At 44.0% G+C, this 27,139-nt stretch overlaps 1 long non-coding RNA gene across 1 annotated transcript in view; it reads right to left on the bottom strand.

The window, feature by feature from the left end:
- Nucleotides 1-27,139, bottom strand: part of LOC115087811 — a 92,774-nt gene that overhangs the window by 20,699 nt on the left and 44,936 nt on the right. Inside the window, exon 3 of the long non-coding RNA XR_003855620.1 lies at nucleotides 25,844-25,989. This is a non-coding gene — a long non-coding RNA (uncharacterized LOC115087811). The remainder of the gene's footprint in view (nucleotides 1-25,843; nucleotides 25,990-27,139) is intronic.

Here is a 27,139-nt window from a genome sequence, read left to right as displayed (position 1 = left end):
GTCACATAAGTTACCAGTGACATTATAAGATTCCCCTCGCTATTTTTAATGACATGCACACAAACTGTTTCTTGCAAAAGTTTTATTGCATAGGCCCCAAAGTAGCAGCCTAGTTTGTGTTTGAAAATTAAGTTCTTTTGCACATTGGTAATTTTTCCCAAATTAAAAAGGTACCGGGTCGGGCCCAGGGGTGACATCCACCTTCTACTTTTCCCAATGCAGTAAAGGAAGCAAAATTCAAAAGGGTTCTGGTCTGGTCTGAGCTAGCATGACCCAGCAGAAAACCATTGCTGATTGTGCATATAAAAAGTATTTGTGTACTTTATGTCATTACAAATGCAGGTTGTAAGGTCTATGTATTAGCTCCACACTTACATTTTTGAAATCTAAATGCATGCATGTAGTTTTAGACCTCATCCTGAAGAGTCCTTCCCAGAGAACTACTTTATAATGTGGCTAAAAGTATGTGTGTTGCAAAGGTTTACGTCTATTTGTAAGTGACTGCACTGATGAGCAAAGATGGCTGGCACCATCTTTAAAGATGGCGCCGGCCATCCAGTGCTTCAGCATGTGACAGGGGCCGGCCAATGGCACGGATACCCTGTCACATGGTAAGGGCAAAGGGGCATCGGCGCCATTTTATTTTAGCGCAGCTGATGCCTGGGAATGGGAAATCATCCCCCGAGGCCCCCCTGGACCACCAGGTAATGTTAAAAGGTTTTTGGGGGGTCGGGAGGGTGGGGGAGGCTAAGGGGGGTCAATTTAAAGGGTCGGGTGGGGGTTTTTTTTAGTGGCGCGGGCCTCCCTAAAAAATAAATTAGTGATTTGAATTGGAATCGGAAACAATTCCAATTCACATATCTTAACAATAAGATTTCCCCCCCCCCCCCCAGCCGAAACCTGGTCGTTAAGACGATCTGGCACACGATTCACATCTCTAATAGATATGATATAGCCCCTGTTCCATGGAGCTTACAATCTAGTCAAAACAAACATACATGGCAAACAAGCCTATAGGACAGGGGTCGGGAACCCATGGCTCGCGAGCCAGATATGGCTCTTTTGAGGGCTGCATCTGGCTCGCAGACAAGTGTCGCCACACTTTCCAGTCCCCCGCTGACCCAGCTGCTCCCCGGTCCTCCTCCGCCCGGGCTTAAAATGCGGTCAGCCCGGGCGGAACGCGGCAGGACAGCTGGAGTCAGTGGCACCGGCGTGCTCTCTTCTTCCCGCCTCCCCCCCCCCGCGGCCCGGAAGAGGAAGTGGAGAGTATCGGGTGCGTGCGCGGCAAGAAGAGGCCACGCTAGTGCGCTCGGCATCGGCCCGAAGAAAAGAAGACTGCAGCGCGGCTCGGAGGAAAATGAAGAGGTTCAACCGCGGCCGATGGGACTCCGCCTCCGCGAGGGCTGAAAATGAAGAGGTTAGCGTTGGGAGGCGGCTGCTGCTGCCGCGAGTTCCCGGGGTGGGGGAGAAAGAGAGTGAATGAGCGAGCAAGCATGTGTGTTTGCTCGCTCATTCACTCTCTCTCTCCCCCACCCCCACCCCGGAAACTCGCGGCAGCAGCAGCCTCCTCCCAACGCTAACCTCTTCATTTTCAGCCCTCGTGGAGGCGGAGTCCCATCGGCCGCGGTTGAACCTCTTCATTTTCCTCCGAGCCGCGCTGCAGTCTTCTTTTCTTCGGGCCGATGCCGAGCGCACTAGCGTGGCCTCTTCTTGCCGCGCACGCACCCGATACTCTCCACTTCTTCTTCCGGGCCGCGGGGGGCCTGTGTGTGTGTGTGAGTGAGAGATTGCATGTATGTGAATGTTTGAGAGCCTGTACATGTGAAAGAGAGTATGTCTGTGATTGAGAGCCTGCCTGTGAGAGAGAGAGAGCATGAATGTAAGTTTACCACTGGGAACCTGTATGTGTAAGTTTGTGATTGAAAACTTGTTTGTGTGAAAGAGTATGTGTGTATGATTGAGATCCTTTGTTTGTGAGAGAAATCATGTGTATGTATGATTAAGAGCCTGTGTGTATAAGTAAGAGAGAGATCATGTGTGTCTGTTTGTGATTGAGAGCTGGTTTAGGTGATGGAGCATGTGAGTATGTGATTGAGAGCCTGTGTTTAAATGAGAGAGAGAGAGAGAGACCATGTGTGTCTGTGTGTGATTGAGAGCTGATTTAGGATGTGAGTATGTGATTGAGAGCCTGTGTGTAAATGAGAGAAAGAGAGGACATGTTTGTAAGCATGTGAATGAGAGTCTGTGTGTGAGAGAAAAAGACAGCATGGATTTATGTGATTGAAAGCCTGTGTGTGTGTGTAAGCGTGAAAAGATAGACAGCATGTGTGTAAATGTGTAATTAAGAGCCTATTTAAGTGAGAGAGAAAAAACATGTGTATATGTGAGTACTGAGAGCATGTGTGTATAGGTATGTAATTGAGAGCCAGTGTGAGAGAGAGCGCTGGTATGTGACTGAGAGAGGAGAAAGTTCCAAGCAAACCACTCCACCTCCTGCTAATTCAGAACAATCTCAGGACACCTGGATATCAAACGTTCCCAGGTATACAGAGCAAAAAAAATTTTGTATCCTTATTATTTTTCATTACTGGGTCTTTGTGTCTGCTATTTTTAAATATTTTGTTGGTATCTGGAAATGTTTTATATGAGTTTTTAATTATTGGATATTCCACTCATCAGCTGTTTCGAAATATGTTCTTTTTGTTAGTACAGTTTTACTGCTGATGATTTTATATTTCTTGATTTGTTTTATAAGGATGGGTGATGTTTCTTTTTTCCTTTGTTACACTGCATACAGAGACTCTGGCTTGTTGCAGTTTCCAATTCAGTTTTTTCTGCATGCTTCTAGTTATGCGTTTTGGTCTCTTTATTCTATGTTAGGTGAGGGACAGCACGTGATTCAGGTGAGGTTTTCTGCTGGCGTGTAGTTTCTGTGTAGGACTCTATAACAGCCTGACTTGGTCCGTTTTCCTAATAGGAGATGTATTGGTGTCTTAAGGCCTGGTGTAATATTTTCAGAGACTTAGGGGCGGATTTTCAGAGCCCTGCTCGCGTAAATCCGCCCAAAACCGGGCGGATTTACGCGAGCAGGGCCCTGCGCGCCGGGAAGCCTATTTTACATAGGCCTCCCGGCGCGCGCAGAGCCCCGGGACTCGCGTAAGTCCCGGGGTTCTCCGAGGGGGGCGTGTCGGGGGCGGGCCCAGTCGTCGCGGCATTTTGGGGGCGTGTCGGCAGCGTTTTGGGGGAGGGTACGGGGGCGTGGCTACGGCCCGGGGGCGTGGCCGCGCCCTCCGTACCCGCCCCCAGGTCGCGGCCCGGCGCGCAGGAGGCCCGCTCGCGCGCGGGGATTTACGCCTCCCTCTGGGAGGCGTAAATCCCCCGACAAAGGTAAGGGGGGGTTTTAGACAGGGCCGGGTGGGTGGGTTAGGTAGGGGAAGGGAGGGGAAGGTGAGGGGAGGGCAAAGGAAAGTTCCCTCCGAGGCCTCTCCGATTTCGGAGCGGCCTCGGAGGGAACGGGGGTAGGCTGCGCGGCTCGGCGCGCGCCGGCTATACAAAATCCATAGCCTTGCGCGCGCCGATCCAGGTTTTTAGCAGATACGCGCGGCTCCGCGCGTATCTACTAAAATCCAGCGTACTTTTGTTTGCGCCTGGAGCGCAAACAAAAGTAGGCTATTCGCGCGCCTTTTAAAATCCGCCCCTTATTGTATTTTAAAAGTGTGATCTTACATAAAATGCACACATTTACTTGTATTTAGTTTTAAATAGAGATGTGAATCGTGTCCTCGATCGTCTTAACGATCGATTTCGGCTGGGAGGGGGAGGGAATCGTATTGTTGCCGTTTGGGGGGGTAAAATATCGTGAAAAATCGTAAAAAATCGAAAAAAAGTAAAATCGCAAAACCGGCACATTAAAACCCCCTAAAACCCACCCCGACCCTTTAAATTAAATCCCCCACCCTCCCGAACCCCCCCCCCAAATGACTTAAATAACCTGCGGGTCCAGCGGCGGTCCGGAACGGCAGCGGTCCGGAACGGGCTCCTGCTACTGAATCTTGTTGTCTTCAGCCGGCGCCATTTTCCAAAATGGCGCCGAAAAATGGCGGCGGCCATAGACGAACACGATTGGACGGCAGGAGGTCCTTCCGGACCCCCGCTGGACTTTTGGCAAGTCTTGTGGGGGTCAGGAGGCCCCCCCCAAGCTGGCCAAAAGTTCCTGGAGGTCCAGCGGGGGTCAGGGAGCGATTTCCCGCCGCGAATCGTTTTCGTACGGAAAATGGCGCCGGCAGGAGATCGACTGCAGGTCGTTCAGCGAGGCGCCGGAACCCTCGCTGAACGACCTCCTGCAGTCGATCTCCTGCCGGCGCCATTTTCCGTACGAAAACGATTCGTGGCGGGAAATCGCTCCCTGACCCCCGCTGGACCTCCAGGAACTTTTGGCCAGCTTGGGGGGGGCCTCCTGACCCCCACAAGACTTGCCAAAAGTCCAGCGGGGGTCCGGAAGGACCTCCTGCCGTCCAATCGTGTTCGTCTATGGCCGCCGCCATTTTTCGGCGCCATTTTGGAAAATGGCGCCGGCTGAAGACAACAAGATTCAGTAGCAGGAGCCCGTTCCGGACCGCTGCCGTTCCGGACCGCCGCTGGACCCGCAGGTTATTTAAGTCATTTGGGGGGGGGGGTTCGGGAGGGTGGGGGATTTAATTTAAAGGGTCGGGGGTGGGTTTTAGGGGGTTTTATTGTGCCGGCTCACGATTCTAACGATTTATAACGATAAATCGTTAGAATCTCTATTGTATTGTGTTCCATAACGGTTTAAGACGATATTAAAATTATCGGACGATAATTTTAATTGTCCTAAAACGATTCACATCCCTAGTTTTAAACATATTGTATGGCTCTCATGGAATTACTGTTACGGCTGTGGCTGCTGTGCTACCGCCTCACCACCAGGGGTCCCTCTAGTGCTGACTTTCCTGACAGGCCCAGTCCATCTCCTATGTCCACTCTATGCTCTGGGTGTGCCCTCTTAACCCTGCCTGACAGTTGCCTCGGGGCTTCGGCACCGAGCTCACCTGGGCTCCCTGCTCTAGCCTGCCTTGCGCGGCCTTCGGGCCTATCCTTGCCTTGCCTTGCGTGGCCTTCGGGCCTATCCTTGCCTTGCCTTGCCTTGCGTGGCCTTCGGGCCTATCCTTGCCTTGCCTTGCCTTGCGTGGCCTTCGGGCCTATCCTTGCCTTGCCTTGCCTTGCGTGGCCTTCGGGCCTATCCTTGCCTTGCCTTGCCTTGCGTGGCCTTCAGGCCTATCCTTGCCTTGCCTTGCCTTGCGCGGCCTTCGGGCCTATCCTTGCCTTGCCTTGTGCGGCCTTTTGGCCTTCTTCCGTGTGTGTGTGTGTGGCCTACGGGCCTTCTGACCTGCCTTGCCCCGTCTATGGTGTGTGGCCTACGGGCCTTCCGTGTGTGTGTGTGTGGCCTACGGGCCTTCTGACCTGCCTTGCCCCGTCTATGGTGTGTGGCCTACGGGCCTTCCGTGTGTGTGTGTGTGGCCTACGGGCCTTCTGACCTGCCTTGCCCCGTCTATGGTGTGTGGCCTACGGGCCTTCCGTGTGTGTGTGTGTGGCCTACGGGCCTTCTGACCTGCCTTGCCCCGTCTATGGTGTGTGGCCTACGGGCCTTCCGTGTGTGTGTGTGTGGCCTACGGGCCTTCTGACCTGCCTTGCCCCGCTATTGGTGTGTAGCCTACGGGCCTTCCGTGTGTGTGTGTGTGTGGCCTACGGGCCTTCTGACCTGCCTTGTCCTGCTTACTGTGCCCTGACCCAGCCTGGACCCAGACACTGCTGACTGCCGCCTGCCCTGACCCAGCCTGTACTAGACACTGCCACTTGCCGCCTGCCCTGACCCAGCCTGAACCCAGACTCTGATTATTGCTGCCTGCCCTGACCCAGCCTGGTACCTGACTCTGTTTCGAGCCTCCTGTCTCTCTCCACCTGGAGCCACCCTGCTGGGTGGTGTGCACGACTCCTGTCCGGAGCCCAAGCGTAACAATTACATTTTAAAATATGTGGCATTTATGGCTCTCTCAGCCAAAAAGGTTCCTGACCCCTGCTATAGGAAGTGTATTTATTGTAGAGAAGTGGCCATGGAAATACAAGCGATCATTGGTCTAGTCTAGTCTGAAAAGTAAGCGATTAAACAAGATAGGGTGTACAATACAGGATTTTGATGCGCTCTGGGATATGTTTTGGTGTTCTTTTGACTGTAATAGCCTAAGATACATTTTTGCATTAGAAATGAGTAAAGTAACTTCAAATGTATTTTATTTTTTAAAATTTATATACTGCAACTTCCAAGAAATATTCATTCAGTGCGGTTTACAACCAGACATACATAATTATGGAAATTGAACACAACAAATAAATAAACAAAATAAATAGTCTAATGTAACAGTCTCAGTTAAAATCTCTGTGAGACGCAAATGCTTTTTGATGTCATCAGACGTTGTTAAAGCTGATGTGCTATTGCTTGGTGCCTCCGATGCGATCACTCTGCATTGACGGATGGCAGCATATGGACACCTTAAGGTATGTAATATATATATAAACTGCATCTGCTAATGTCCATTAATATTATTTAACTTTCATGAATTTACTTTCAGTGCAGCTGCTCCAGGTCCTGAGCTCCTGTGTTTCTGACTCAAGTTCCAAAACTACACTAAAAGGCAAGACTGCGGTCTTTTTTTTTATATCAAAAGCAAGGAGGACAATTTTCAAATAATTTTACGTGGGTAACTAAGGAGTTACCCAGATAGAATGAGCTGCTGAGACTTGCCCTCTTCCTCCACAAGTAAAATTATGTTTGCTGTTTCATAGCATGGCCCCTCCTACCCATGTTGCAAAGGGAGAGATCTGGGACAGCGACCAGCAATCAGCAAGCAGAGATTTCATTTATGGTGCCTACTTTGCACCTACTGTAAAACAAGTGCAAAATCCTGCTGGCTGGCTCAGTGAGCAGACTTTGGAGAAGTTCTTCACCATAATTTTAATATTCAAGCCTTCCCCCTCCAAACCTGTCACCATCCTTACCCCCCCCCCCCCCCAGATATGTCTTACCCATCGTGGGGGCAGGAGTGATCCCCAGTTGCTCCTGCCCTATCAAGTGGTATTTCAAAATGACACCAGTTGGCTTTCAGGTCAGTGCCCTTTTGTTGCATTATTCATACTACAAAATGATGCCGGTTCAGGACCCATTGTCACCATTTTTAACTACCAACATGGTGGGGCAGGAGCAATATGGGGGGGTGTTGCTATCCTATTTATAATTTGGATATCCCATGAATGGGATAAGATGAGTCTGGGGAAAGGGTTGGGCAGGCCCAGGATGCATGAATTTTTAAATTTTATTAGCACTGGGTTTTTTTTCCCAGTAGGGGGACTTGATGGGGAACTGGATTCCTATCTGCTAACTAGAAGATAACTTTAAAATCATCCAAATAGGCTAAAGTCTGTACATACTTTACCCACAAATTTTAGCCTGAATTTTCAAAGCACATAGCAGAAAGCAATCTCTCAGCAGTGCAAGCATGGAGGGAGGTATCTTTAAAGATTATTTAAAATAACAAGGGAGTTAAAGCATGCTGACAGGTTCCAGTTAATGCATATGAAGCCCATTTGACTATAATTAGAGTACAGATTGAGTTAAAAGATTCTAAATTATCTCTGTCAACTCTTAAGAAAATTGTATATACAGATAAAAAACATACCTTGAAATATCTGTATTCTAATACGAGAAGTCTAAAAAGTAAGATGGGATAGTTAGAATGTATAGCACTGAATGAAGAGGTTGACTTAATTGGCATCTCAGAAACCTGATAAAATGAAGATATCCAATTACAGTGCTCTACCAGGTATATTACATATCGCAATGATAGAGTGGATCAACTTGGTGGGGGAGGGTGACACTTTATCTTAGAGATGACATAGAGTTGAGCAGGATAAAGATCCTGCAGGAATCTAAATGCACAGTAGAATCTTTAGGTGTGGAAATTCCATGTGTAATGAGGATGAATATAGCTGAGTGGGTATGCTACTATCTCTCTGGTCAAAATAAACAAATGGATGATAAAATGCTGAAGAAAATTAGGGACACTAGCACATTTTGGCAGCTTAGTAATAATGGGAGATTTCAATTTCCAAATATTGACTAGGTAAATGTCACATCAGAACATACTAGGGAGGAAAAATTTCTAGATGAAATAAATGAATGCTTCATGGAGCAGCTGGTCCAGGAACCGATTGAGGGGGGGGGGGGGGGGGGGGGAGACATTTTAGACCTAATTCTAGTGAAATGCAAGGATTTATGCAAGAAGGAATGGTATTGGGGTGCTTGGCAACACTGATCATAATGTGATCAAATTTGAGTTAATGATTAGAGGGAGGACATTAAATAAATCTACTGCTCTAGCATTTAACTTTCAAAAGGGAGAGTTTGATAAAATGAGGAAAATAGAAAAAACTAAAAGATCTAACTACAAAGGTGAAGTGATTACATCAGGTATGGACATTGTTTAAAAATACCATCTTGAAAGCCCAGAGGTGATGTAGTCCATGCTTTAGAAAAGGTTGAAAGATTGTTAAAGGGTGAGGTGAAAGATGCTATTTTAGCTAAAAAAAAAACAAAAAAAAAACATTTTTCCAATAGTGGAAAAAAGGATTCAACTGAAGAAAACAGGAGAAAACATAAGCATTGGCAAGTTAGAGGTAAAACATTGATGGTTGATCTAAAATAACATTTGAAAAGAAGCTGGCAATAGAAGCAAAAGCTCATAATAAAACAGTTTTTAAATGTATCTCCAGCAGAAAGCCTACGAGGGTTGTTGGGGGAGACACTTCTGCTAGAAACAGTATTTAATGTTGAAGATTCAGAAGAAATGAAACAAATCATGGTGAACTTGGATGATGTTATAGGGAAGACTGACAAACCAAAGAAAAGCAAATGCCCTGGTCCACATGGTTTACACTCCAGAGTTCTGAAATAACTTAAAAATAAAATTGCAGATCATTAAATTTATCTATTGTACCTGCAGATTGGAGGGTGGCCAATGTGACACTAATCTTTTAAAAGAGCTCCAGGGTTGATCTGGGAAACTATAGAATGGTGAGCATGAGTTCAATGCTGAGAAAATCATAGAAACTATTCTAAAGAATAAAATCAAAGAAAATATCTAAAATGGCATAATTTAATGGGTCACAGCCAGCATGGATTTACATGAGGGAAGTACTGCCTCACAATCTGCTACATTTTTTGAAGGGGTTAATTAACATGTGGATAATGGTGATCCAGTGGATAGTGTATTACATTTTTTTAGAAGATGTTTGACAAATTCCCCCATGACAAAATGTCCTTTATTCAGTTCAACAATTGTGGTGCTTATGTCCAAAGACCTATCATTTGAAGAATGAAAGGTTGTCTAATATGCCTTCAGGTGTCTGCCATGAATAAAAAACTAATACACCTGAAAGAGAAATTGTCCAGGTTTAAAATAACCTCCCCTTCCTTGCAGCATTCAGAAAATGTATTCCAACTCTCTCTGAGGATTCAGAAACCCAGGAACAAATAGTTTACATTGGGCTATGGTAGAACAAGACCTGTGACTCTGAGACACCCAGTTTCTCCAACTTTGATGCATTCTGTGTATCCGCCCCCACTCCCACAGAGAAGTCAGACATCCAGGATTTGAAACCTAGGAATAATTGGATTATAGTGGGCTCTTACAAATTAAGGTCTATGATGAAGATATACACACTCTCCCCATTGTTACCTTCATATAATGCATTTTTTACATTGGAAAATGAAGATGCCTCAGCAATATAATATGAAGTGATATCTGAAAGGGAAGTAGTCACCCAATGCACCCAGGAACTCTTCAACATGATCAAATGTCAGAAATAAAGCTTCTTCTGCTGGGAAACTCAGTCATGAGAGGAACCAGTTTGGGAGTTTATTTTGATGGGACAAAACAGTTAAATGCTTTCCAGGATTCTCAGCTAATAAAAATGCAAACCAGGTGGTCAAAGCAATTATAGAAGAAAGTAAGGACTGTGATATCAATATTATCATCCATCTGGGGACCAATGAATTTGCTAGAACTGATTCCATGAAGTGCAGAAAGATTTCCAAAATCTAAGGAAGAAGATTAGACATGCGGCAAAGACAATTTCCTTTTCAGAAGTATTATTTGTTCATGGAAAGGGAAAAGTTAGGCTATACCATATAGATAATTTTAATTCCAAGCTCTGGTGTAAGGAAAGTGATTTTGGATACACTGAAGGCTGGGACCATGTATAGAGTAATAGAAGATATATGGAAAGGATGACGTATATTTCTCTATGGCAGGAAAGAGGATACTAAGTGAAAAATTCAAATCCTACATTATTAGGCATTTAAACTAGAGAGAGGAAGTGGCAGGAGGTGGCCAGTGAAATTTGCATGTCACCCTCCCAAACAAAACAGGAAGAGGGAAGAGAAAGTAACAAAATGAATCAATTCAAAATACAGAAAAGGTGACTAGAAAAAGCAACTGGAAAGATATGACTACAAATGTTCATTCAGCAATGTCCAGTGGACCTGGACATTGCTGCTGTGCTGTTACAGAGACATGGCTCACTGAGTCTCATGATTGAGATATGGCTATCCCTGGCTATGACTTGTTAAAAAAGGACAGAGTGGACAGAAAATGGGGAGGCGTAGCTTTTTATGTCAAAAACAATTCCCAAGCAACTGAATTGCAAGGGACATGAGGTAGAGAAAAAGCAATATGGAACATCCTAAAAAAAGAAGATGATGCTTCCATTTTTATAGTTGTGATCTAAAGATTACTGACTCAAACAGAAGAACTGGACAGAGATCACATTGAAGATATCCAAAAGGTAGGAAAGAATGGAGAAGTGTTGCTTGGAGATTTTAATCTGCTGGATGTGGATTGGAGTATTTCTTCTGCGAAATCTACAAGAAGTAGAGAGATTGTGGATGACCTTCAAAGGTCTCCGTTCAAACAAATAGTAATGGAACCTATGAGGGAGGAGGTGATACTTGATCTAGTGCTCACTAATGAGGATAATATATCTAATATTTAGTAGGGGCTTATCTGAGCACTAGTAATCATCAGACAGTATGGTTCAATATTGAGAATAGGATACAGAGAAGTTACACAAAGACCTGAGTTTTAAATTTCAAAAATATGGACTTTGTCAAATTGGAGACATATCTGGAGGAAGAACTGGAAGACTGGAGAAAATGGGTGAGGTGGGCCAAAGTAAAAGAAGCAGTTATAAAGGCACACATCTATATGTTAGAAAAGTAAACAAGAGTAAAATGAAACCAATCTGGCTCTCAAAGGAGGTGACTGACAAAATTAAGGCAAAAAGAACAGAATTCAAAAAGTATAAAGAATCCCAAAAAGGAAACACAGGGATGAATATCTGTTAGAACAGAGAGAGACAAAGAAAGAAATAAGGAAAGCAGAAGATCAAGCTGAAGAAAGGATTGCCAAAGAGGTAAAGCGAGGAGACAAAACATTTTTCAGAAATATCAGAGATAGAAGGGAGGCCAGAAGTGGTATAGTGAAATTGAAAGGTGACAAGGAGCAATATGTCGCGAGATGAAGAAATAGCGGAAATATTAAACAAATATTTCAGTACAGTGTTCACTAAAGAAGACCATGGAGAAGGACCGTTGTTGGTTGAGACGACCATAGATGGGAATGGAGTAGACGAAATTCCCATTTACAGAACAGAATGTATGGGAAGAGCTAAGAAAACTTAAAGTGGACAAGGCTATGTGACTGGATAAAGTACATCTCAGGATACAGGAAGAGCTCAAAGATGTACTGGTGGTCCACTGAATAACCTGGAAATGGGAATGGTGCCACAGGATTGGAGAAGAGTGGTGGTGGTCTCGCTTCACAGAGTGGTAGCGGAGAGAAGGCTGGAAACTACAGACCAGTTAGCCTCACTTCGGTGGTGAGAAAATAAATGGAGAATCTGCTGAAGGAAAGGATCGTAAACTATCTACAATCTGATGGGTTGCTGAACCCGAGGCCACATGGATTCACCATGGGAAAGGCCTGTCAGACAAATCTGATTGATTTTTTTGATTGGATGACTAGAGAATTGGATCGAGGAAAAGCACTCGATGTGATCTTGGATTTCAGCAAAGCTCCATGGTAAGACCACACCTTGAGTACTGTGCACAGTTCTGGTCACCGCATTGGAGAAGATACAGAGAAGGGTGACCAACATGATAAAGGGGATGGAACTGTTCCCCTATGAGGAAAGGCTAAAGAGATTAGGGCTGTTTAGCTTGGAGAAGAGACGGCTGAGGGGGGATATGATAAAGGTCTTTAAAATCATGAGATGTCTTGAATGAGTAGATGGGAGTCATTATTTACACTTTTGGATAATAGAAGGATTAGGAGCCACTCCATAAGTTAGCAAGTAGCACATTTAAGACTAATCGGAGAAAATGATTTTTCACTCAATGCACTATTAAGCTCTGGAATTTGTTGCCAGAGGATGTGGTTATGCAGCTAGTTTAGCTGGGTTTAAAAAAAGGTTTGGATAAGTTCTTAAAGGAGACGTCCATTAACTTCTATTAATCAAGTTGCCTTAGGGAATGGCTACTGCTATTACTGGCATCAGTAGCATGGGATCTTCTTAGTGTTTGGGTAATTGCCAGGATGCTGGGCTTGATGGACCCTTGGTCTGACCCAGCATGGCTATTTCTTATGTTCTTATAGGAGGCGTGAATAAAAGGGGAATGAAACGAACCTGCCCTGGCTAGTAGTTTCATACGTTTCCTACGTTTCCTATACAAGCATGTAATATGAAATGTATGAAACATATGAAATGAATGCATATCTAATTGACATGTAGTGGGAAATGAATGAAATGAATTAAAGGAATGAAACAAATGCACATCCCTACTGGTAGCGCCATGGGCAGCTTCTCCACCTCTCTACACTCTCTCTTCCTGCGGCCCAGAGGCCGCCAACACATTTTCAAGCGCTTCTGGAGGCGCTCCAGGGCTGTCCTGCAGTCAGGAGGCCGCAGAGTACATTCTACGCAGCTCAGAGGCTGCCGACATTCCATTCCCACGGCTGGGGCTGCACCGGTACTGCCCTGCAGTCAGGGGGCCTCCAACTGCATTCCCACATGTTCTGGTGACTGCCAGCATTCCTGCTCCTACCCGGTGGCAGGGAGCCATCCAGGTGCTTCTCTACGTGCCACCTCCGGGCAACATGGGAGTGCCAACAGCACTCCCATGTTACCCGGAGGTGGCCAACCTTACCTTGTCCCCTCCGTGGGGAGGGGCCTTCATCCCCGGTCTCACTTGCGGCAGAGAGCTGCCCTCAGTGGCTCTTCTGCAGCAGGAAGCCACTTCCAGCATCGGGCCTGCTTCAAGGCCTAGTCCTGCTCTTGCTTCGTCTTCAGAGGCAGGGACCTGCTCTCCAAGGTCCTGCCCACTTCCATCTCCTTAGGCGTGGGGCCGCGCCTCCTCTGTATATTTAAAGGGCCAGCGTGAGAGTGGTGCTCCTCTGATGTCATCGTGGGAGTCTCCTCTTCAGCCCTATAAAGAGGGCTTGTCTTTACTTCATCCTTGCCTTCACAAGGAGCCAGTCCTCCTTAGGACTCTTCTGCTATCCAGCTTCTCCTAGGCACTCCATTCCATGTTCTTCATTGGAATTCCATGTCCATATCTACGTCTACGTCTTCGTCTTTGATAAGGTCTTTCGTCGAATCCTGTGTCTTGCCCAGATCCTGATGTTCTTCATGTTTTCATCCTTCTGTGTTCCTGAAGTCCTGATGTCCTACTCTCCGGATGTCTTCATGCCATCATCTTCTTCATCCTGATGTTCTTCATCTTGGCAGCGCAATGCTCCAGATGATCCCGGCTTTATTCTCCCAGCATCAGCTTCCATACTCCAAGTTCACACGAGCTCCGCGCTGAGCTTTACTCCAAGCCCCTGGATCCTGAGGGCTTCCTTATCCGGAACCCCGGTTTTAATCTTCAAGCTTCAAATGCCAACCTCCGAATCCGCTTGAGCTCCGTGCTGAGCCTTACTCCGAGCCTCCAGACCCTGAGGTCTTCTCCTTAAACTGAATCCTGTCTGGAACTTTGGAGCATCTTTGTCTGCCTCTGTCTTGATTGAGGCCTTTTACCTGCTCTGCTTGATGTGGCTGCTCCTTGCCTTGATTGGCCGGGAGGACGCATCTCGGAACAGGCCTCGCTGAATCTTGTCATTTCCTCATCCTGAATCTTCAAGCAACCTGCTTTGGGAAATCTCAAGCGTGGTCCGTGACTTGCCTTGCTTGGAAGTATAGGGCATGTGATGTGGCAGTACCAATCCAGAACTCCAGATCTCGTGACTCCTTCTGAGTCCTCCATATATCCTGAGGCTCATTTTAGCCGACAAGTCTTCGTCTCACATTCTATTATCCTGAGTCTCGTCTCAGCCCTACAAGTCTTCGTCTGATATCTTCACCCTTCAGCCACTGTCCGTCCTGTCGCATTTGCTGCTCCCATGCGGCAGGTCTGAAAGGGCTATGAGTGGCTGGAGGGCTACTCCAGAGACCAACATTACATTGTTGGGTCTCTTGATGCGTACAGGTTTGGCAGGGGCCAGGGTTCTACTTCACAGCCAGTACTTGGACACTCCTCGCCTGTTGCGGCACTGTCTGGAGCTCCTCTCTGGTTGCGTCATGGCCAAAGGGTACACGAAATCCCAGAAATGGGACCGTCTCAAGCGTTCCTACAACAGAGAACTGATTGACTGAGAGAAAAAAATGTATAATGGTAAATAGCACCTACTCTGAAGAGAGATTTCTGTTAAATGGAGTACCACAGGGATCAGTGTTCGGAACGTTCTGTTCAATATCTTTGTGAATGACATTGTGGAAGGGATAGAAGGTAAAGTTTGTCTCTTTGTGGATGATACTAAAATCTGCAAAAGAGAGAATAAAAAGTGATTTAAGAAAGCTTGAAGAATGGTTGAAGATTTGGCAGCTGGTTTTCAATGCCAAGAAGTGCAGAGTCATGCATCTGGGATGTGGTAATCCAAAAGAGCTGTATATAATAGGGATGTGCATTTTTTTGCAACAAAATAGAAAACAGAGAACATATTTCCTATTTTGTTGCGGTTCGGGGGACTGCTGAAATGATGAGAAAACCCACAAAATTTCATATGGTTTACTTATCATTTTTGGGATGGGAGAAAGGGCACATAAAAAACAAAAACCCAAACCCATCCCAACCCTTCAAATTTAATTGCAAACTCCCACTCTGCGACCCTCCAAGACCTGTCTACCCCCCCCCCCCCCCAAAGACTTACCGAAAGTCCCTGGTGGTCCAGCTGGGTCCCTAGAGTGATCTACCCCTTTAAGGTCATCGACTACCACTAATCAAAATGGCACCAATGGCCCTTTACCCTTACCATGTGACAGGGGCTATTGGTGCCATTGGTCAGCCCCTGTCACATGGTAGGAGCAATGGATGGCCTGCATCATTTTTTAAGATGTGCTGGCCATCCATTGCTCCTACCATGTGACAGAGGCCGGCCAATGGCACCAATAGCCCCTGTCACATGGTAAGGGCAAAGGGCCATCAGCGCCATTTTGATTACTGGCAGCCAGTGGCCCGAGAGTGAGAGATCGCTCCAGGGACCCCCGCTGGACCACGAGGGACTTTCGGCAAGTTTTTGGGGGGGTCGGGAGGATGGGGGGTTGTAATTAATTTAATTTGAAGGGTTGGGGTGGGTTTTGGTTTTCGTTTCGGGGGCAGCCGAAATAAAATCGGCCAGAACCGCGGGAAAATGAAATTTCCCGCAGCGGGCCAATAATGAAGGCCAAACCTAAAGGTTCCGCTGAATCACATCTCTAGTATATAATGGGCTAAAGATTGTTGATCCCTAAAGTCTAGAGAAAATAAGAAAAATGTGGGCATTAATAATTCAATGGATAGGTATCACTGCACATGTAGCTAAAAATATTATACAAAAGCTTTTAAAACTATATAGGCCCCTTCTTTAGATGTGAGATCAGAGACATTCACATTTAAAGATAGGTCCTACAATGTCTCAATAGCTCATGTACAGTATTTTTGAATAGTACTTACATAGCTCCAATAAAAGCTATCACAGCGTGCCCCAAGAAACAACTCTGCTGTATCAAAACAACAATAACTCTCAAGTATCAAACAGCAAGAGCAGCATTGCAAATATTACAACAGGCCTTAGAAGATCAATATTCCTCCTATTGAAAACAGAAATATAGAACCCTACACAAAAACTATACACTAACAGAATCCCTCATATTGGTCACACATATAAAACACAGACAGACCAACAAATAAGAAAATCAAGAAAAATAAAACATCAATCATAGTAAAACCATACTATTAAAAATAAAAAATATTTCAAAATATCTAATAAAGAGAACATCCAATAATTAAAATCTCATGAAAATGTTTATAAATTTACCAAAAAACCAATATAATATTTCAAAACAGCAGACACATCAAATAACAACATCCAATAATGAAACTAATAAGGATTAAAAATCTGCTGCTCTCCATATCTGGGATTTTTTTTATTATTTCCAGTCACCCTGAGATTATCATGCATTAGAAGGGAGCCACACAAACTTTATCCTCTCTCTTTTATGCGGACATACCTTCCCTTCTCTTTCTCCCTCTCACATACTGTCCTTTCTCTCTCACACACACAAGCTTACACACAGCCCCTTTCTCACACACATACTCCCATACATACCCTCTCTCTCACACACACATATACACTCAGGATCTGTCTCACACACATAATGTCCTCTTCTTCACACACACACACACACACACTCACACACACACACACACACACACACACACACACACACACACACACACACATGCTTTCTGGCTCTCATACACCTATCCCCTGCAGATTTGATTATCAGCCCCCAAAAGTCTTGTTCCCTGGCCCACTCTCCCCAGCATTCTTGCTCCCAAGCTTCTTTTCACCTTTCATCCCCCTACTCCAAAGCACTCTTGGTATCAAGCCCCCTCTCCCCTCTCAGACCACCACTCCACATCAGCCTTTCTCCCCAACCCCCCACTTCTCAGCACTCTTGGTCCCAAGCTCTCCCTCAGACCCCCAACTCCCCATTACTCTTGGTCCCAAGCCCCATCTCCCCTCTTAGATATTGCTCCCTTCTCCTCTTCCAGACAATCTACTTCCCAGACATCTTGCCCTCAGCCCCCTCTCTCCACCCAGACCCCCACACTCCCCAGCAGTCTTGCTCAACAGCCTCCCTCCCCTCCCCTCCCAGACCGCACTTCCCTCCACTCTTGATCCCCAGCTGCCTTTCCCCGCCCCACCCTCTCCCAAATCCCCCAATTCTCAGAAAATTTTCCCCAGTTCTCATAAGTCTTGTTCCCCCATACCTTCTTACCCATAATCCCCTCACTCACTGCAGGTGGCTAGCACATTATTTCCTTTCTGTCAGCGCTGCCAGGACCCCCTCACTCACCCTCCATGCCTCAAACGTTCAGAGGAACGTGGCCTTTCAGAGCAGGCTGCTTCTTCCTCCTTGGATGGCAGCACCTGATGACGTCATTCAGGCACCAGCAGCCAGGATAGAGGAAGCAGCCCATGTGGCAAGGCTGCAATTCTTTCATTCTTCAGGCACAGGGAGGGTACGTGAGTGGATGGCGGCAACACCACGGGGATGAGCAGCAGAAAGGGAATAATGTGCCCTCCTCTCAGCCACCAATGAGGCTTCTCCTGTTGTCAGCAAAAAATCCCCTCCCCCAATTGTAACACCTATGGGTAAATGTGACTAGGTTATCTACTCTTTCAAGTAATACAAAAACTAGAGAACACTCCATGAAGTTAATAAGCAGTACATTTAAAACAAATCAGAGAAAATTATTTTCCAATAAACACACAATTTAGCTCTGAAATTCATTGCCAGAGAATGTGATAAATGAAGCCAGCGTACCTAGGTTTAAAAAAGGTTTGGACAAGTTTTTGGAGGAGAATTCTTATTAACCAGACTTGGGAAAAGCCACTACTTATCCCTGTACATTAGTAGAATGGGATCTGTCTGTTGTTTGTGACCTGGATTGGCCACTGTTGGAAACAGGATGCTTGGCTTGATGGACCCTCAGTCAGACCCAGTATGGCATGTTCTTATGTTCTTATTTATGTGCATTAATGCTCTTTGAAAATTCACAGATGTGTGTGGAAATAGTCACTACCTACATGCAGAAAAGATGCACCTGCATTGGGAGATGTAACTCTGTATGTGTTTATTTACCTGCATAGTGTTAAAAATCAAAAAAGTGTGTGTAGAACATTTCCCCACTCCAACTCTACCCCCCATCAGGAATGACTTTTTGCAGTGTGCATAAGAGTACATTCAAAACTGCTTTTCTACATACTTTTATGCACACTACCTCCCCCCTCCAGGTAACTTTTTAAAGGCCATATATATGCATAAATCCAGGTTTATGTATGAGGATCCTTTTGAAAAGTATCCTCTAAGAAAACAAAATGAAACTCAAATACATTTTTTTGTTTCATTTTCAAAATGAAATGAAATGAAGGCACATCTCTAATGTGTTCTAAGGATGTCTAAAAGGCAGAGAACACCCAGTGAAACCTGGAAAGGTTTCAGCTTTGTAATCTTGATAATAATAAACACAGAATTTGTCAGTCAATAAAGACCACAAGGCCTGTCGTATCTGCCCATTCTCCCTTTCTGTTGCAGTGCACAAGTCTATTTGGTCTCTGGGTCTACCTTCAGTTCCCTGCAACTAAAGATCTGGTGCGCTTGCCCTATACCCTCTTGAATTCCCTTGTTTTTTTGTCTTGCCCGTTCCAAGAAATGAAATTAAGGTGTCTTCCCTTTTGAGGATTCCTCAGAACTGATCTCTGTGCTGGTGTAAAATATTTCTGCCTGGAATGAGAAGCTTGTGGGTAATGTCAACAGCAGTCTAGTGTCATGTACTGTGTTTTCGGACAACATACGGCTGGCTGGTATTCTTCTAATTAGAACTCCATGTGTTATTACATTCATTATCTTACTCAAAAATAAGCAGCTTCAGTTCTCTCTGCTTCCAGTGTCAGCACCGGTGGAAACCATCCCTGCAAGGGAGTTCATTTAAACTGGCAAGAGCTAATGGTTGCCATCAGGCTGAAGTGCTTATTTGACTGTCAAAAGCTTTGGCACATTAATTAAGGAAAAGATTATACTAATGAAATTTATTCCTGTCTACCAGATGCACTGTCAGGCAACATTAGCTCATTGCAGGAGTATTTGATGTCCGGTGAAAGGTAGGAAAAATGACATCTACATTTGATACTATGGAATCCCATTGCATTTCGTTTTTTTTTTTTCCAGGGGGCCGGGGGAGTAACTATGCTAAAACCTTTTTTTTTATGGCAGTTGCTCGCATGCCTTATCAATTGAAATGCAAGTTTAGTTGATCCATGCATGCGTTATCCACTCCAATTTACATTAGCTCCCTTTAGCTTTAGAAAGAACACTTAATATATGCAGACTCTGTCCTGATGATGTTATGAGCAACTCAGCAGAGTTATATATTAAACTTTAAGCAAATCTTAATGAACTGAGGCCATCAACATTCAAATGTACACTTCTGTTGCACTGAGGATTGAATCATAGTGCTTCCTTTTCCCTGGTGATTATTTTTTTTTTAGCTTGAATTGAGCTATAGCACATTGCTTCACATTGAGGTTATTCCATCAAAATGTACTTAAGAAAAGAGAGCCTTGTTTAGAGAGAGCTTGTCAAGCAGTTTTAGCAAAAAATTATAAGAGAGTGAGAACAGGACTGGCACCAGAATATTCGGGTGCTTGTGTACAAAATGTGACAGGTCCCCTCTGAGATTTTTTGGGGTGTTTTTTAAGGGGGAGGCTATGGTCAGAGGTCTTGAGGCTACCTAAGCTCTCAGAAGCTTTTTCAGTTCTGAATGCTTTGAAATACCGTTTGAGCAAATTTCCTGTATACTATGTTTCACACCTTGAAAAGTCCAATATTTTGCAGCAAATTGATATGCAATCAACTGTCCATATTGATTTATTAGTCTTAATGCTAATTTGAAAACAGTTTTTTGGGAGAGGAGTAATGGGAGGAAATGCATTGTGGATGTAGTGATGTTTACTCTGTTGTTCATTACTCTGGACAGGGTTTTGTTCCTTGGTGTAGCAGTATATAAGAAATAAATGAAATAAAAATAGTCAGACAACTATTAACTTTTAAGTCTACCAGGCCGATACAGAAAGAAACGCAGGAGAGAGGGCGCTCTGTGTTGAGCGCTCGCTCTCCCACTGCACGCCCAGCCACCTCACCTGGGCGCGCAATTCAGTATTTAAATGAGGGGTTGTGCTAATAAGGAGGCACTAGGGACAATAGCGCATCCCTAGTGCCTCATTATTAGCAGTAGAGGTGGCTGTCAGCAGGTCCGGACAACCGATGCTCAATTTTACCTGCATTGGTTTCCGAACCCGCTGACAGCCACGGGTTAGGAAAATGGACGCCGGTAAAACTGAGTGTCTGTTTCGCTAACCGCTGAACGGCGGGCACATATTTTTTTAATTTTTATTTTTTTAAATTTTTGGATCCTCTGACTTAATATCACTAGGATATTAAGTCGGGGGGGGTATACAGAAAAACAGTAGTTTCTGCTTTTCTGTACACTTTTCCGGGTTGCTCAGAAATTAATGCCTACCCTTGGTCAGTTTGGCCGCACATTTTACTTTCAGTATCCCAGGGACTAACTAATAGCCTCATCAGCATGCATTTGCATGTGATGAGCACCATTAGTTTTCTGGGGGGGGGGGGGGTGGCCAAGCATTTTCGACGCATGTCTATTACCCCTTATACAGTAAGAGGTTTAGCACATCGGCCAATAGCTTGCTAAACTGTGTGCTTGGCCGAGCACACCGTAATGTATTCACCTGTAGGTTTGTAATGAGCTACATGGAACACATAAGCAAGTGGAGTGCAGAAATCAAGACAGAGGAGGTGATCAAGGCACGTGGTAGACAGCACAACCTCAAGGCAGCATACAGAGCTGTCAAAATGAAGAGAAGAGGAATTCTGTCCCTTGAGACAAGAAGGCACCCTGGGGTGGAAATTTGAGGAATGGCAGGACCAAAGCATCAAAGCCTGGTTCACCCATGTAGATTAAATGGGATACAGATTGAAAAGGAAAAGGAAGAGACAAGAAGTAGATCAGCATAGCAGCTTTTTTCCCTGCCATTGTAAATTGATGGTAGCAGGTTTCCTGAGTATCCAAAGAGAGGAGAACCATGGGTATTCAGCAAAGGGATGACCACTCAGGAGAACAGAGCAGACAAAAAAAAGAGGCATTCCGGCGGGTAGAATGGGGGCAGGGAATTCATTTCAATGCATAATGTCAATTTTCAGAAGTATGCGATTAAACGTACAGTAACTGTAAATATGTGCGTGTATGTTTATGCATGTAGTTCTGAAAGTTGACATTGCACATGTAAGCCTGCCCTAATTTTCATAGCCCTAATTTTCGAAGCAGACCTACTTGCGTAAGTCTGCTTTTGAAAATTTGGGCTAAAGTCTGCGAGTACATTTTACTCACAGATTTTAGTCCTACACGCACAATGGCCATGCCCATGCTATGGTGACGATGCTGAAATTCAGCCTTCCAGAGATCATTTGCCTCAGTAGCCCAGCAGATTGGCCTGACTGGAAACAGCATTTCACATGCTTCAGGACTGCCAAAAATCTGAAAGCTGAATCATAGGAAGTCCAGGTTTTTTCCTTGATTTATGCTACTGGCAGTGAGGCTGAGGACATTAATAATTCATTCACCTTTGCTGCAGAGGCAGAGGGAAATAATTATGATGTTGTGATGAAGACATTTGATGAACATTTCATTCCAGAATGCAACTTCATCCATGAATGCACATGTTTCTATCAGCAAGCTCAGCGAGAAGGCCTTATACGGTCTCTGCATGAATTTTCAGATACCTGGGAATGTAGAGAATGAATACATCAGGGAATGACTAGTATCTGGGATTTTGGATAAACTGTTGTCCTCTCAGTTACAAATACAAGCAGATATTAGTCTGGATAAACACAATACAGACAATTCATCAGTCAGTAAAAAGAAAAACAGGTGCTACAGATAGAAGCCACCAAAAGCCTGGGAAAGAATAAAAATAAAATATCCTCCTAAAGAGTTAAAGGGCAACAAGAAAGGGCACTATCACACCACAAGAATGAAAATACTCACCATCTAAAAGACAAGAGGAAAGGAAGGGAATCCTCTACTAGGGCTACTACTATTATTATTAGTATAGTGCAGCTCAAAACAAATAATAATAGACAGCCCCTTCTCAGTAGAGCTTACAGTCTAATCAACACAAACATACTCGGCAAAGAAGATTTTGGGAAATTCTTTCATTTATTAAGAAAATGGTAAAATTCAACAAGGCTGTGAGTAGGATTCTCAGGGGTTCAGATTTAAAAGAAGCTTCAAGGGGGTAGGATGGTGTCAGAGAGGGAGTAGATGGCAGAGCTTTTCAGTAGGCTTCTTTTGTTGTTGTTGTTCCTGCTAAAATGTTCTTTTTACCTGAACACGATGAACGGCAAAGTGAACGCACATGTTCCCCTTCACATCAGTGACCCCCCAATTTAATTTCCACTGACAAATTTGCTGTTTCTCAAACAACTGCCATAGCCACGGACAAGACGTCTTTGGTGGAGGATAAAGGGTCATGTTGAGCTACTTCCATCTCCTAGTGAGATGACACTCAGCTCCGGAGATCACACACACCACCTCTGCCTCTTCTGATGATACCATCTCTCGATGACATGGCTCCAGGAAGAGCTGCCATGATGCATCAGTCACAGCTGTGTTTGCAGGGGAAGGACTGTGGAAGAGGCAATAGAGGCAAGCTCAATCTTGCCAGTTTTGGAGAGGAAAGAGAATGATCCTCTTTGCCCACCATTAAGATCGCAGGATTAGTAGAGCTAGAATTTGGGGCTGCAACATGGTCTTTAGCTAGGAGAGAACGCACACCTGATTTTACCAGCAGCAATAAGGAGCCTTCTTTTCTGCCATCAGATTTTCTTAGAATGGGGTCTGAGGTGTCACCCAGAAAAGTAACACTGGAAGATATTTGGTAGGCTATTTTGTTTATGGCTTCATCAGTTTCCAATCTGACAATGACTATATCAAGTTTTACATCTAAAATTCAGTCAGCCGAGGAGGACTTCCAGGTCCCATATAGATACATTAGACAAGTGAATGGATCAGCTTCAGGAAGATGAACAAATACTTGTTGGTAACCAAGTGATTTTGAATAAATTGGAAACTTTAAAAAATTCATTGTAGAAAAATAATTTTATGATGTTTAAACTTCCCTAGATTCCTTATGATGTTTGCTAAAGATATGTTAAAAAATATGTGTTACAAACCCTTAAAATACTCTTGGAAATTATATTAACAGCATCTAACATATATTATTTGACTCCTTCTAAAGAACGAATTAAAGAAGAAGCTGAGGGTCTACATCTCTCTCAACATTACTGCATTCACTCAACTCATCTGAATTATTGGAAATGTCCAATAGTGAATTATCATCTAAGGCTACTATGAGAGTAAATATTGTTGTGAATCCAATAGGGAATGAGCTTTGAGAAGATATTTTCATCATATGAATGATTTATTTTTAAACATAGTGGTACAGGTTTTTCCTGATGTATCAACACAGAAAAGGATGAAATGTTTTATTTGGTTAAAGCCTTGAACTTTACAGCTAGGGGATCATTTCTTCTTAATTTTCTTTATAAATGTCTCTTGATATACCAGGGAAATCACTCTGTTTTCTTTAGGCCTGAACAATTGGAAGAGTTTTTGTCTCAGAAATCTGTAGAGGCCTATTTATCTCTTTCAGCTATGCCTGAATTATGTGTGGATTTAAATTTTTTGGGTTGTTTCTCCCTCAGGGTTATCTCCTTTGTTGTGAATTAATAATAATTTTTTTTTTCATTTGCTGTTTGACTTGTCCCTACCATATTGTGGATCTTATTAGTACACAATTTAAGCTATTTTAAAATTATATGTTTTCTTGATATTTTGTTTGTGTTTCTGATTACGATGTTGAGTTATGAAATTTAAAATTTAATATAAAAAAAGTAAAAATAAAAGCAGCCTCAAAAAAGTGGGTATTTAGACTGTATTTGAATAAGGCAAAAGAGGAAGCATGATACAAAAGCTCCACATTGGATAAGATGGGCTGAATGAGTAAACTTTCTTTGTCCATTCCAGAAAAATGATATTTGTGATGTGACTCTTATGTTTGTGACTAAATAGGGACATTGATTGTTAGATATCACATTTCTTTCTTGGGGCACTTGGGATTTTGAATGAATGAACTGTGAGTTAAAAAGATAGCAGCATTGAAAAAAAATATTAAAAGGGAGAATTCACACTGACTGGTGCTATGATTTGAAGATTCTGCCATTGACTGCAGTGAAACTGAAATCAGGGTTTTTGAATTAGCAGTTTATGAACACCTATATCAATTTTTTTAAAATCTTGTGAATAGCTTTATCTAAGATTATTACTCAGATATTTTTGGATTAATCCACTGCTATCACCCAATCCATGGATTTGTTGGATTTTTGTTAAATTTATTGAAAATACGCATTTACTAGGCATGATGGTTTGTTGGTAAAAGAGGAAATGCTGGGTCACCTTGGCCAGGTCTGACCAAGTGTGCCCAATATGCCAATGGATCTGTGACTATTGTGATGGCCATGAGGAGCAGAATGGGCTGTAGTGGCAAGAATGAATACTAACAACCATACAGTAAGATTCAGAGGGTAAATACCATGGGCATTGGTTCACTGTAACTGCTTAATCACTCCTCCTGCCGTCCACATAGAAAGTCAGAGAAACCCAACAGAGGGAGATTTATTTTAATGAAGATCAACTTTTCCACCAACTCTGATGCCAGCAGTAAATGATGTGGACTCATGATGCCATTGAGAATATCCATTCACTAGGCATACTAGCTGATGGACAGGAAAGGAAATGCTGGGCCATCTGTGGCCTTGTATACCCAATATGCCAATGGATCTGTGGCCAAATCCTCAATGGGATTTGTGACTGAAATATGTTTAGGGGTCTCCTTTGCAATGAAGAGAATAATATTCTCTACTGAATTATTGTAGCAATGGCCAGTGTCATGATAGCTCATTCTATGGTGGCCACAGGTAGCTTGAGGAAGTAATATCTAACATGCTGCTACTCTAGCTGATAGTACTGTGTAGGATGTTCTCTCTTTCCTGTGCTGAATCCCTATCTTTCATCTGCTTCTGGCACATCTGAACCAATAGCATCTCCTTCTGGGCAAATGGTTTGAGCCTATCTTTCACCTGTTGCAAGGAGTACACAAATAGCAACACCTCTGGATCCAGTGCTGGTTCTTGGAGTTGACCTAGTCTAGGGTGACTGTTGTGTAATTCAGATCCAGAGCATCCTTGAAAGTTTTTAGGACTCATATCATCTCTAGCCAATAATGGGATAATCAACACCTATCTCAGTTTACAGATACAAGTCATGAAGGGATGTCCATTGCTCCATTAACCTCATTAGCATCACATAGCTGGAATTCAATTTGGTGCCTACATTTTAAAAAAGCTGATGCAGAGGTGAACCCACTGTTTTTTATATCTCGCAAGCCTGTTGCCCTTTTTCTGGTGAAAAGGACCCACAATTTTCCTGTACCTTTGTATCAGTTCTTCAGGATTAAATTGCAGTATTTCTCTTTGGCCCCTAGCATGTTCTTTATTGCCAGATGAAGTAAATTTGCAAGGCAATAGATTCCTCATAGCCCTCATCTTCCACGTCCTTTTTCTTGTTAGTATCGCTGTCTGTAACAAAATAAATCAGAAATAACAGTCTTGTTCTCCAAACTAGCTGCCAGTCCTCTATCATCTTACTTATACCTCAATAAATATCTTAAAGCTATAGATGATATACCCTCACTAGAGCTGCTGCCTGCCCCTGCCTTGGCCAGTTACAGCTGTGTGCTATCAAGGAATGGTATGTGTGCATAGCATTCTGGCTGGTTCAAATATCACCAGTGAAATGGATGCTACCCCTTTCAACCTTTGTCCATTATGCCTGCATGTGATTATGGTACTGATAGTACAGGGCATAAATAACCTGTCTACTGAATGTTGCCATGGAGGGCACTTTGCAACTGGGGGCTAAGAACTTCAGCAGCCACTAAACTCCCATGTTCTCCATAATCTGCAGGAGCTGGCCATCAAGGGAAATCATTTCCCTGATGCACTGTGTCACCACTTTGATGCTGCTGGGAAAATGATGTGGTAAAATATCCCATCTGCTCTATGGTGGCTTGCTGCTGACATGGGGTTGTAGGCTACTTGCCTATCACCTCACAGGAGGTAGGGGCCAGGGGTTGGGGTCAGTTCAGAAGATAGACTTTCCCTTTTTCTCTAGCTATCCTGTTGATGTTGCTGATTTGAGAGGTAGACATGATCCTCCGGCTAGTACTGGTAGCTTCCCTGAAACAAGTGCTAAAGGGTATTCTTTTTGTAAATGATGCTGCATGGCACTGTTTGTAAGATATCCCAGTATCTTTCCTGTCTTGATGGCCTTACAATAATGAATGCATTTTTCAAAACACCTGTTCTCCATAACACTAAAGTACCTATACACTTCTAATGCCTTGCATAATCTCCTCTCCCTCTCTGGATCCTTGGGTACTGTTTCTGGGGCTGGAGTAAAGAAGGGAACAGAAGGGATAAGGCTAGGGAAATCTTTCATGATCACCACTATCTGCTCTTCCCAGGGGGGGGGGGGGGGGGGGGGGGGGTTTGTCCTAGCAGTATAACTTTCTACTTCCTGTGGTTTCTCACTGGAAGATTGTAATTAGACTCCCCAATCCCTCCTGTGCTACATGAAGTTCAATATCGATTGACTGATTGATTGATTTAAAATTCTTATATAACACATCTTCTCAAAAAAAATAATTCAATGCAGTTTACATAAGCA

The sequence above is a fragment of the Rhinatrema bivittatum genome, chromosome 3 (genome assembly GCF_901001135.1).
Source record: "Rhinatrema bivittatum chromosome 3, aRhiBiv1.1, whole genome shotgun sequence".
In the NCBI taxonomy this organism is placed as follows: domain Eukaryota; kingdom Metazoa; phylum Chordata; class Amphibia; order Gymnophiona; family Rhinatrematidae; genus Rhinatrema; species Rhinatrema bivittatum.
This window is presented reverse-complemented; position numbering and strand designations above follow the sequence as displayed.